The following is an 11,498-nucleotide window of genomic DNA, read 5'->3' as shown; positions in this document are numbered from 1 at the left end:
AAACAATGCAGATCATAAAAACGACACATTACTTACAGCGTGATTCTGCAACAGAAAGCAAAGGGAAAAAAATAAAGTTGACTACCATTTTCAATTAATGTTATGCAAATTAAATACATTTCTTGATTGTGGATTAATGCAAATTAGCTATCAATCTATCTATCTTAACCAAGGTGGGAAAAAACGGCACATTCGTTTCAGAGATTGTCTATAGATCTAAAACAAGTCAAGTACTGACGCAAAAAAGTGATCACATTATGGAAAAATATATTTATTTTATTTGCACATGCAGATCCTTCTACACATTATTAAATCTTAGAAGTGACAAATACAAAATGGAAGTTAACATGCTAAACAATTGATAACATAACATTGCAGCCGTCGCCAGCTTCTGAGCAGTACGTTTCTCTGTAAAAATGTGTCGATGTATTAATGCCCTCTTGCGGTGGCTTTGTGTATGGCATGTGCTGAGACAATTTCAGGTAGGCCTCCTTGCTTCAGCTTCAAGGCATGTGAGAAGTATGATGTGTCACTCATTTGAATCTCAGTTTTACATGTCGGATGTATTACCAGAGACCCACAAAACTCCCCCTGTGAGCCTCTGATTTAAAAGACTCGAGGGCTACATCTCCTCATAGGTCAGTTTGTGTTCACAGGTGTTTACAGGCCTTCCTGTAGAGATCCTCCTCTTCATCCACTAGTTCCTCAGGGCCGGTACTTGTGCCGGTGAGCACTGGTGTCCTTTGTCCACACGCTGGTCCTCACTGCACGACAACAGCTCTGTTCACAACAGAGAAACAAACTATCCCATCAATAACAGGCGTGTAGGAATTATTCAATTAATGACTTAAAAATACAAATCTACACACTGTTTGCCAGTATCACTTGTGTTTACAGCCTTCAGTAAACACAAATAGAATGGCAAGCACAGCGTGTGGCTTTCTTCATTTAAGTCAATGACAAAGAAATACAACTGAATGACCTGTTTTCTACAATCCACTGGGGGTGCTAGTGTTGTCTCTATGTCACTATCGCTCAGATAGTTTTGTAATGAGAAAAGGTGACAAATGGGGAAATTTAAGATGACTAAAGTTCATATTCAGTTTAGAGTGGTTAAAACACTGTTTAGCTAAAATATATTTTCCCTTTTCTGTAATACACATGATTTCCAGTGTTCCGTTTGTGACACTCAAGGTGCAGGTTGATGGTCACTAGACTTGATACTGAATGTTATGGATTATTCTCATATCTGTTGATAGTGGTTGACTCCAGACGGGATGTACAAGGACCGAGGACACACTGATTATTCACTGTTGCATTGTACTGATGACATCCTGTGAACACTGCGATTCTGTATCAGCTGACAGTCGCTGCCTTTTTGTTTTGCCTTTCTACAAGTCTTTCTGGTGTTGTTGTTTACTGAACATGTGGTGCTGTCTGATTAGGATAGAAAGGTCCCGTCTCCAAAAGGTCAGTTAGACATTTTCTCTGCTTCTGGGCTGGGTGGTGTCGCTCTGTTGCAACTCCATTTTTTTTTTTTTAATTGACTTTACTAACAATTGGTCTTCTTTTTGTTAATCTGGGAATTCCTATTATACTGACTTATTTGTTGAAGTGGCATTGTGTCTGAGTGGGAATCAGAAAACAGTGTTACTGACCTTTTTGTTGATGCGCTTCTGCACCTCCCTGTTCTCCTCTCTGGACTCGTTGGCCTCCTAAGGAGCACGCAAACCTGGAAACACACAGCACAATATCATGTCTACTTAGATAACCTAAATACATAGTTAACATTAAATACACATCCATCATTAAGAAATGTATGCAACATTATGAAACTGAACAGTCAGTTTTCTTCCGTTTGGTTCCTAATGAACAAAACCCTGGAACACACTGAGGTAGGGGTAAACAAACCATAGTAGGGGAAACTGGTTCAGTGGCAGTAAGTTCAGGACAAGGTGAGGGAAAGCTAGACTGGCATTCAAACTGATTGAAACAATATTGGTGAGAGCAGCGTGTACAGTCTGGTTTTACCATGCCAAGGGAAAGCAGCTGGTTAGAACCAGTGATGGTTGGTATCGGATAGCTCGTCCTACCTGCAGCTCAAGGTAGAGTTTGATGTCTCCCCGGTGAGGGTTGTGTGGGGTTCTTCTTCAGGACAAACCTCAGCACTGGCTCCCTCTGGTCCAGGTCACAGTCCTTCAGTAGGTAGAGCTGCTTAGCCTTCGTACGGAGGGAACAGGGAACATTAACAGAGGGAAGACAAGACAGAATACCTGTTCAGGTGCATTTTTTGCATCCTCTTACCATTGAAGCACAATGCAAACCAAAGCACGATGTAATACTGCAGTGCACTCCGTTTATAGTGAATATGTGGTTCTAGCAATCAACTTGTCCTGCACATATGTGAACACTATTATGAAAAGCACACTGTACAACAACAAATATATATATATAGTTATTTGTGTTGGTTGTCACTGACACGAGAAGTACGACTTTACCTGCAGTTGTCACAGACTGCCAGATCGAAGCCGTTCGCTGAGGTAGGAAACAATCAACCGGCGTGTCACAGTCATCACACAGCAGATAGTCAGTCTCCATCACCGGGGGCTAGGGGGAGGACGGAGTCAGAGAGAGCAGCAGAGCGCAACACTAAACCTGAACACCAGTTAGCCTCTGCTCTCCTGAAAACTACTTACGGAACTGTCAGTAGACTGGCACCCAGGCTCAACACTGCCAATACACTACTAGTACATTTAAAATGATTACATTCTAGTCATTTTAGCACACACACACTTATCTCGAATCACAGGCAGTGCAGAGAGAGTGCTAGGAGGGAGAGGTCAGCCAAGGTGTCTTGTCAGTAAAAACTGATCTACAGTCATTCAGATAGTGGTTGGACGGTTGTCACTGTGCCATAAATAATGTATTATGAACTTCCATTATAATAGGGGACGTCTGGAATACCTGAAACTGACTCCACTCAGCAACTGGCATGTGGAATTACATGAATCCACAAAGGGCCGCACATGAACCAACAATGCATATTTCTCTGTTACACCGGACATGCAGAGGATCTGCAGATAAGATGTAACTATATTTACATCATGCAACAAATGTGAATACTTCCCCCTGTCATATTTGACTGACTATTAATGCACATACCTGGTTGATGCACAACTTTCTTTGTCCTTTGCTCCTCCTGTCGCTCTCCATCAATGAAGAACCCTTCTCCAGAGTCGACTGTCTTGGTGACTTTAGCCGAGGTTCCACCCCCTTCTCCTGCCGATTGTCTGCTGGCCAGTAGGGCTTGCCTCAGCATCAGAGCCCGCTGTTTGTTTCGTTAGATATTGGCTCTCATCGCAGGACACAAATCGCAGTTCTTGGCTTTGGACTCCGAATGAGAAGAAGCATTATCCTTCACCCGCGTTGGAGGCTCCAACAGATCAATCGCAAAAAAAAGCATGCGCTAACTAATTTAGCTGTAGGCTAAACTCTCCAGCGTCTTGGAAATTGCAATTAAGTAAAGTTGTTTACCAGCAAGACAGCGGGCAGAGGTGTACAATTGTTTGTGTTTTTACTTTTAACCCGCGGGCACAGCGGTATGCTTGAGTTGCTGGCGGCTGCCATTTGTCGGTTGCACAACCAACTTCCGGGTTTTTATCGTGTCAAAATAAAAGCCCTGTTATGAAACTGCTGCTGCTTCTCTATGTGACCGTGAGGTGTCGCCGGAAAGCGGACATATACCACCCAACACTAGTAGTTCTTCACAGCTTTATCCTGTTCTTTATTGACTATGTCCTCACTGCTGGGCCATATCCTGAAAGACCCAGTGGCAATGTGCCATATTTGATGTAATGGGCTTGCTGTAGCAATATCTCCACTTGGTAAAGCGCTAAACATATGGCTCTGACTCTATCTGCAGTGTGACCTGGCTGTTGTCTTTGTTCATTAAAAAATGTTTATTCACTGTTTGTAACTCGATACTCATGAATGCGAGACAAATGATTGAAAAGATCAAGTTAAGTTAACGGAATGTGTCGTCGAGTAGTCATGACGTTGTGTGTGATGTGACGTTTTTTTAATAATGATTGTAGGTATAATAAATACAAAGAAAACAAAGTTAAATTGTATTCTATTCTACCGTGACCAACCATGTTCTCTTTCCTTCCAGAGACTCTTATCAGGTAGTCCACACATAGATAGGCTAATCTGGTAATGGTTCCAACCTGGCAACATAAAGTGTGTGTGTGTGTGTGTGGGGGGGGGGTCAAAACATTAAGAGTACAGATTATTGTATGGGACAATATACAAACGTTTTCGATAAATACCTTTTTTTAAATGACGTTTTACTGAGTAAATGCATTTCATTTGGATAACAGATGAAAACGTAATGAATTGACGGTTAAAACATTAAGAGTACAGATTATTGTATGGGACAATATACAAACGTTTTCGATAAATACCTTTTTTTAAATGACGTTTTACTGAGTAAATGCATTTCATTTGGATAACAGATGAAAACGTAATGAATTGACGGTTATTTGTTGATGTAAAATCTAAATTTGACCGATTTTAGGTTGTGTCATGAGATTTGGTGGCGAAAAGAAATTGCGTCCCTGCTGAAAAAGTTTGAATATTCACTGCAGTAAGGGTGTCCATACACTATGCTTAGCGTCTATTTAAAGCAGTGCAGGACAGGAGCTTTAGTCATTACCGATCTTAATCTCATTTTAACAGAGTGGCATTAATCTATTGCTCTTTTTAGGGTACCACGGAGAGTGCTGCCAATAAACTGAAATAGAGACTATATTCCCCCGTGTATTAGAATAACAACACAGTCTTAATATGGGATCCCGAATAGAAGACAGTTAAATTCCGTGTTAAATGGAGACTTACTGTAGGCTATATCGGTATTCCATATGCTTGTGGTCCCAATGTCAATAACATCAATGCTTCACGCAGTAACTGTTGAACCCTTGGGATTGACAAATTACATGCCTCTAGAAACAAAATGATTTAAAAAATAAGAAGAAGAATTTCACATTTAAAGGAAAATAAGAATCATGTTTTTTTTTATAGCACCTCAGTTTGAGCATTATACGAGTTCTACCTTACATGACAATTTAGCCGTTATGTAATATATTTAGCCTGCCTCGGTTCTTCTTAAAATAGCCCGTGACGGCCGGTTACATGGGTTACTTTGAAGCTGACCTTGGTTAGGCCTAACCTGTAAAGTAGTTTAGCTGCCTTCCCACACTACCTCATGTCATCTAGGGCCAAAGGGCAAGGACACTTATGCTGTATACTAGTACCACAGGTGGATGGTGGCACATTAATTGGGGAGGACGGGCTCATAATAACGCCTGGAATGGAATAAATGGTATCGAACACATCAAACACATGGTTTCCATGTGTTTGATACCATTCTATTCACTCCATTCAAGATGTTATTATGAGCCGCCCTCCCCTCACCAGCCTCCTGTAACTGCCCATCTCTACTACACTTCTATCCTTTACTTCTGCCATACAGTACCTACTTACACTTATAAAGGTCAGGAGCATATGATTTTATCTCGGCATGGCAATAGCATTTGATGATGCTCAGTACTTTGGCGCAGGTTTGAAAACCATGTCATGTATTCATTCTGTAAAGATTTGTGTCAAAAGGCTCACAGTTCCTGTACTGAAATCCATATGCATGCAATTGTACAGACAACAGGTTCACAGCCAAAGAACAGGCACCCAGCAGAGCAAACATGCATGTCTCTTCTTCTTTACCACATTCTACCTTTCTAACGGGCGATGGCTGACTGCTGCCCCACGGCCTACCCATGTAAGGGGTAGGCCCGGGGAGGGGGGAGAAGAGAGCCAGTACAGGTCAGATAAGTCGAGCTCACCTTCAGCAGAGAGGCTGCAGAGCATTACAGCCCTAATGGCTCACGTGTTCCGCCTGACCTCACCACCACCAGCTTTAGTCTCCAGAAGAAGAAGAAGAAGAAAAAGCTGTTGGGAGGATTCTAATACACCCCCCCCTCACCCCCTCCTGCCCTCTGTCCATCCCTGCGTGTGCTTACTTACAGCTCCATATGACGATGAGCCTCCGTAATGGACAGGTCTTTGACAGACGCCCAATTCTACACATGGACTGGTACTGTAGGCCTATAGCGAACACAACGTGGCTTTTGAGCCTTGGTGACATTGTACTATAAACAGGCTACCTGGGGAGGCAGGTAGCCTAGTGGTTAGAGTGTTGGGCCCGTAACCAAAAGGTTGCTAGATTGAATCCCTGAGCTGACAAGGTAAAAATCTGTCATTCTGCCCCCGAACAAGGCAGTTTGCCTAAACCATCATTGTAAATAAGAATTTGTTCTTAACTGACTTGCCTAGTTAAATAAACTAGATATTATTTTCTTTTCGTTTATAAAACTAATGTTACCACAGTAAACAGCTATAAACAGCTTTGTCTTTGAAAATGGGCAACAAGTGTAGTACATTTACATTTTGGTCATTTTGCAGACACTCTTATCCAAAGCGACTTAACCCAGCTCAAGGAAGAGTCTCAGTGGTTCCAAACTTCTTCTTCTTCTTCTTCTTCTTCTTCTTCTTCTTCTTCTTCTTCTTCTTCTTCTTCTTCTTCTTCTTCTTCTTCTTCTTCTTCTTCTTCTTCTTCCATTTAAGAATGATGGAGGCCACGGTGTTCTCTGGGACCTTCAATACTTCAGACATTGTTTTCGGTACCCTTCCCCAGATCTGTGCCTCAACACAATCCTGTTTCGGAGCTCAATTTCAAGTCTCATAGCAAAGGGTCTGAATACTTATGTAGATATGGTATTTCTGGATTTTACTTTTAATGCATTTGCAAAAAAAATGAAAACTCGCTTTTGCTTTGTCATTATGGTGTATTGTGTGATGAGGTGAAAAAAGTATGTGGACACCCATTCAAATGTGTGGATTCGGCTATTTCAGCCACACTAGCTGCTGACAGGTGTATAAAATTGAGCACACAGCCATGCAATCTCCATAGACAAGTCAGTTCATAAAATGTATGCCCTGCTAGACCTTCCCTGGTCAACTGTAAAAGTTGTTATCGTGAAGTGGAATTGTCTAGGAGCAACAACGGCTCAGCTGCGAAATGGTAGGCCACACAAGCTCACAGAACGAGAGTGCCGAGCCCTGAAGCGAGTAAAAAATATCTGCCCTCAGTTGCAACGTTCACAACTAAGTTCCAAAATTCTTTATTTAACGGTTATTTTACCAGGTAAGTTGACTGAGAACACATTCTCATTTACAGTAACAACCTGGGGGATATTCACAGGGGGATGAAGGAACCAATTGTAAGCTGGGGATGATTAGGTGACGGTATGAGGGCCAGATTGAGAATTTAGCCAGGACACAGGGGTTAACACCCCTACTCTTACTATAAGTGACATGGGATCTTTAGTGACCACAGAGAGTCAGGACACATGTTTAACATCCCATCTGAAAGACAGCAACCTACACAGGGCAATGTCCCCAATCACTGTCTTAGGGCATTTGGATATTATTTTAGACCAGAGGAAATAGTGCCCCATACTGGCCGTCTAACATCACTTCCAGGAGCATCTGGTCTCCCATCTAGGGAGTGACCAGGAACAACCCTGCAAAGCAAGTCAGCAGTGGGATGGAAGGTGGTATGCTGCTGGCTCTGGAAACAACGTCAGCACAAGAACTGTTCGTCGGGAGCTTCATGAAATGGGTTTCCATGGCCGAGCAGCCGCACACAAGCCTAAGATCACCATACGCAATACCAAGCGTCGGCTGGAGTTGTGTAAACTTGTTGCCATTGGACTCTAGAGCAGTGGAAACGCGTTCTCTGGAGTGATGAATCACGCTTCACCATCTGGCAGTCCGATGGACAAATCTGCGTTTGGCGGATTCCAGTAGAACGCAACCTGCCCTAATGCATAGTGGCAACTGTAAAGTTTGGTGGGGGAGGAATAATGGTCTGGGGCTGTTTTTCATGGTTCGGGCTAGGCCCCTTAGTTCCAGTGAAGGGAAATCTTAATGCTACAGCATACAATGACATGCTAGACAATTCTGTGCTTACAACTTTGTGGCAACTGTTTGGGGAAGGCCCTTTCCTGGTTCAGCATGCACAAAGCGAGATCCATTCAGAAATGGTTTGATGAGATTGGTGTGGAAGAACTTGACTGGCCTGTACAGAGCCCCGACCTCAACCTCATTGAACACCTTCGGGATGAATTGTATCGCAGACTGTGAGCCAGGCCTAATCGCCCAACATCTGTGCCGACCTCACTAATGCTCTTGTCGCTGAATGGAAGCAAGTCCCTGTCACAATGTTCCAACATGTCGTGGAAAGCCTTCCCAGAAGAGTGGAGGCTGTTATAGTAGCAAAGGGGGGACCAACTCCACATTAATTCCAATGACTTTGGAATGAGATGTTTGACGAGCAGGTGTGCACATACAGTGGGGCAAAAAAGTATTTAGTCAGCCACCAATTGTGCAAGTTCTCCCACTTTAAAGATGAGAGAGGCCTGTAATTTTCATCAAACTTCAACTATGACAGACAAAATGAGAAAAAAAATCCAGAAAATCACATTGTAGGATTTTTAATGAATTTATTTGCAAATTATGGTGGAAAATAAGTATTTGGTCACCTACAAACAAGCAAGATTTCTGGCTCTCACAGACCTGTAAATTCTTCTTTAAGAGGCTCCTCTGTCCTCCACTCATTACCTGTATTAATGGCACCTGTTTGAACTTGTTATCAATATAAAGACACCTGTCCACAACCTCAAACAGTCACACTCCAAACTCCACTACGGCCAAGACCAAAGAGCTGTCAAAGGACACCAGAAACAAAATTGTAGACCTGCCACCAGGCTGGGAAGACTAAATCTGCAATAGGTAAGCAGCTTGGTTTGAAGAAATCAACTGTGGGAGCAATTATTAGGAAATGGAAGACATACAAGACCACTGATAATCTCCCTCGATCTGGGGCTCCACGCAAGATCTCACCCGTGGGGTCAAAATGATCACAAGAACAGTGAGCAAAAATCCCAGAACCACACAGGGTGACCTAGTGAATGACCTGCAGAGAGCTGGGACCAAAGTAACAAAGCCTACCATCAGTAACACACTACGCCGCCAGGGACTCAAATCCTGCAGTGCCAGACGTGTCCTCCTGCTTAACCCAGTACATGTCCAGGCCCATCTGAAGTTTGCTAGAGAGCATTTGGATGATCCAGAAGAAGATTGTGAGAATATCATATGGTCAGATGAAACCAAAATATAACTTTTTGGTAAAAACTCAACTCGTCGTGTTTGGAGGACAAAGAATGCTGAGTTGCATCCAAAGAACACCATACCTACTGTGAAGCATAGGGGTGGAAACATCATGCTTTGGCGCTGTTTTTCTGCAAAGGGACCAGGATGACTGATCCGTGTAAAGGAAAGAATGAATGGGGCCATGTATCGTGAGATTTTGAGTGAAAACCTCCTTCCATCAGCAAGGGCATTGAACATGAAAGGTGGCTGGGTCTTTCAGCATGACAATGATCCCAAACACACCGCCCGGGCAACAAAGTAGTGGCTTCGTAAGAAACATTTCAAGGTCCTGGAGTGGCCTAGCCAGTCTCCAGATCTCAACACCATAGAAAATCTTTGGAGGGAGTTGAAAGTCCGTGTTTCCCAGCAACAGCACCAAAACATCACTGCTCTAGAGGAGATCTGCATGGAGGAATGGGCCAAAATACCAGCAACAGTGTGTGAAACCCTTGTGAAGACTTACAGAAAACATTTGACCTCTGTCATTGCCAACAAGGGGTATATACAAAGTATTGAGATAAACTTTTGTTATTGACCAAATACTTATTTTCCACCATAATTTGCAAATAAATTCATTAAAAATCCTACAATGTGATTTTCTGGATTTTTTTTCTCATTTTGTCTGTCATAGTTGAAGTGTACCTATGATGAAAATTACAGGCCTCTCTCATCTTTACAGTGGGAGAACTTGTACAATTGGTGGCCTACTAAATACTTTTTGTGCCCCACTGTACATGTCATTTAATATGTGTATCAACCTACTGGTAGAGCTCTTTTGGTTAGTACACTACACAAACTGTCTTATGTAACCTTTCCACACATAACATGTCACACTAATTTGAGAGTCATAGATTCACGTTGACTATGTTGCGTCTAGACTCTGAGGCCAGGCTACAATACGACGGCCTGGTAGGATAAGGCCTATCAATAGGGTTGGATTCTGGTCTTTCAAGCAACATGATCTCACGTTTTCCACTCAAGTCAAATAAAGACAGAAGAAGAACTTAGGTAAGGTTGATTCCTGTCACGTGGCTGGTAGGCATGTACACAAGGTAGAGGGGGAGGAGTCACCTCACCATAGGATTGACTGTTAGTTTCTGTAATCTCCACCCCTTCGGTGCTAAGGAAATTTTAGAGCAGATTTACATGAGCTATTCAGTCTACAGTTGGAGCCTAAAGGAACTCAGGATTGGCTTTACTGGCAAATTCTTCGCCACCTACCTTATTTTCTTCTGTACAGCGTCCAACATGAGACTGCAAGTGTGGTAAATTAGTACTTCTATTTAAATTGTTACACACTGTTTTGTGTTTTGTGTTTGATATTGCATTGGTTTGGATGGTGGTTTGGCAAAGTGGACAAGGTGATTAGTTGATTGGCTCTGGCCTGTGTTCTTGCAACTATGCAAGAGAACAGGGCTCATTGTAAGTCGCTCTGGATAAGAGCGTCTGCTAAATGACTTAAATGTAAATGTAAAAAATTGTTGATCTAATGATATATGTTCTATTTACAATGTTTTACATTTCTTTTGAGTCTTAGAGTTGGAGGAAATTGCCAGTAAAGAAATGTGAACTGTAAGCTTGGAGGTTTTAAATTAGCCTAATTGGTTTATCAATTCTAAGCATCTATCACCTATCACCTCACCTGACACACGGCTTCTGCTTATAGATGTCTGCTCTGTCATAACCACACGAATAGACGCACGTTTTAAAGATATTGGACAGGTTTTCGAGATACCTTTCCAATCATAATATAGCCAGGGCTAAGCTTGGTTGATGCAGGTACATGGAGAAATCAAATTGTAATCAAGTCAACTGAATGTATAGTATTCGTGCAAAGTATTCATCTTTCAAAATCAATATCGATTATGTTTAATTAAGCAATGATGTGGATTTATGTGAGATTGCCATTCAGCGATAGAGCTGCTGAGATTTGATTTTCAACAGGACAGGACAGGACTTTAAAAGTCAGTGGTTTTACAAGTACTAGAGATAGCGGGGTAGGATTCATCTGTAAGTTAACACAGCTGTATTTCATTTATGGTTATGCCAATGTACAAACACACCAACTAGAGGATATACGTTAGATTGAACAGAAAATAGTGATCTATCGCAGTTTTTTTCAATCCCTGGTCTGTGAGCGGCTTGAGAAAAGTTTTATTTAAGCAGCCATC

The 11,498-nt window shown here is 42.2% G+C and overlaps 1 long non-coding RNA gene across 2 annotated transcripts; it reads right to left on the bottom strand.

Moving 5' to 3' along the window:
- Nucleotides 1–255: 255 nt before the first annotated feature.
- LOC135507747 (uncharacterized) lies at nt 256–3,631 on the bottom strand. 2 transcript variants are annotated; one of them, XR_010450708.1, is made up of 5 exons: nt 3,163–3,631; nt 2,499–2,607; nt 2,094–2,220; nt 1,659–1,732; nt 256–780 (listed from the first exon to the last, which is right to left on the bottom strand). It is a non-coding gene; the product is annotated as an uncharacterized LOC135507747 (long non-coding RNA). The 2 variants fall into 2 exon arrangements; XR_010450707.1 differs by having other exon boundaries at nt 2,499–3,631.
- Nucleotides 3,632–11,498: the final 7,867 nt, after the last annotated feature.

The sequence above is a fragment of the Oncorhynchus masou genome, chromosome 21 (assembly GCF_036934945.1).
Source record: "Oncorhynchus masou masou isolate Uvic2021 chromosome 21, UVic_Omas_1.1, whole genome shotgun sequence".
Classification (NCBI taxonomy): Eukaryota; Metazoa; Chordata; class Actinopteri; order Salmoniformes; family Salmonidae; genus Oncorhynchus; species Oncorhynchus masou.
Note: the sequence above shows the minus strand (reverse complement) of the source record. Positions and strands in the feature narration are given on the sequence as shown.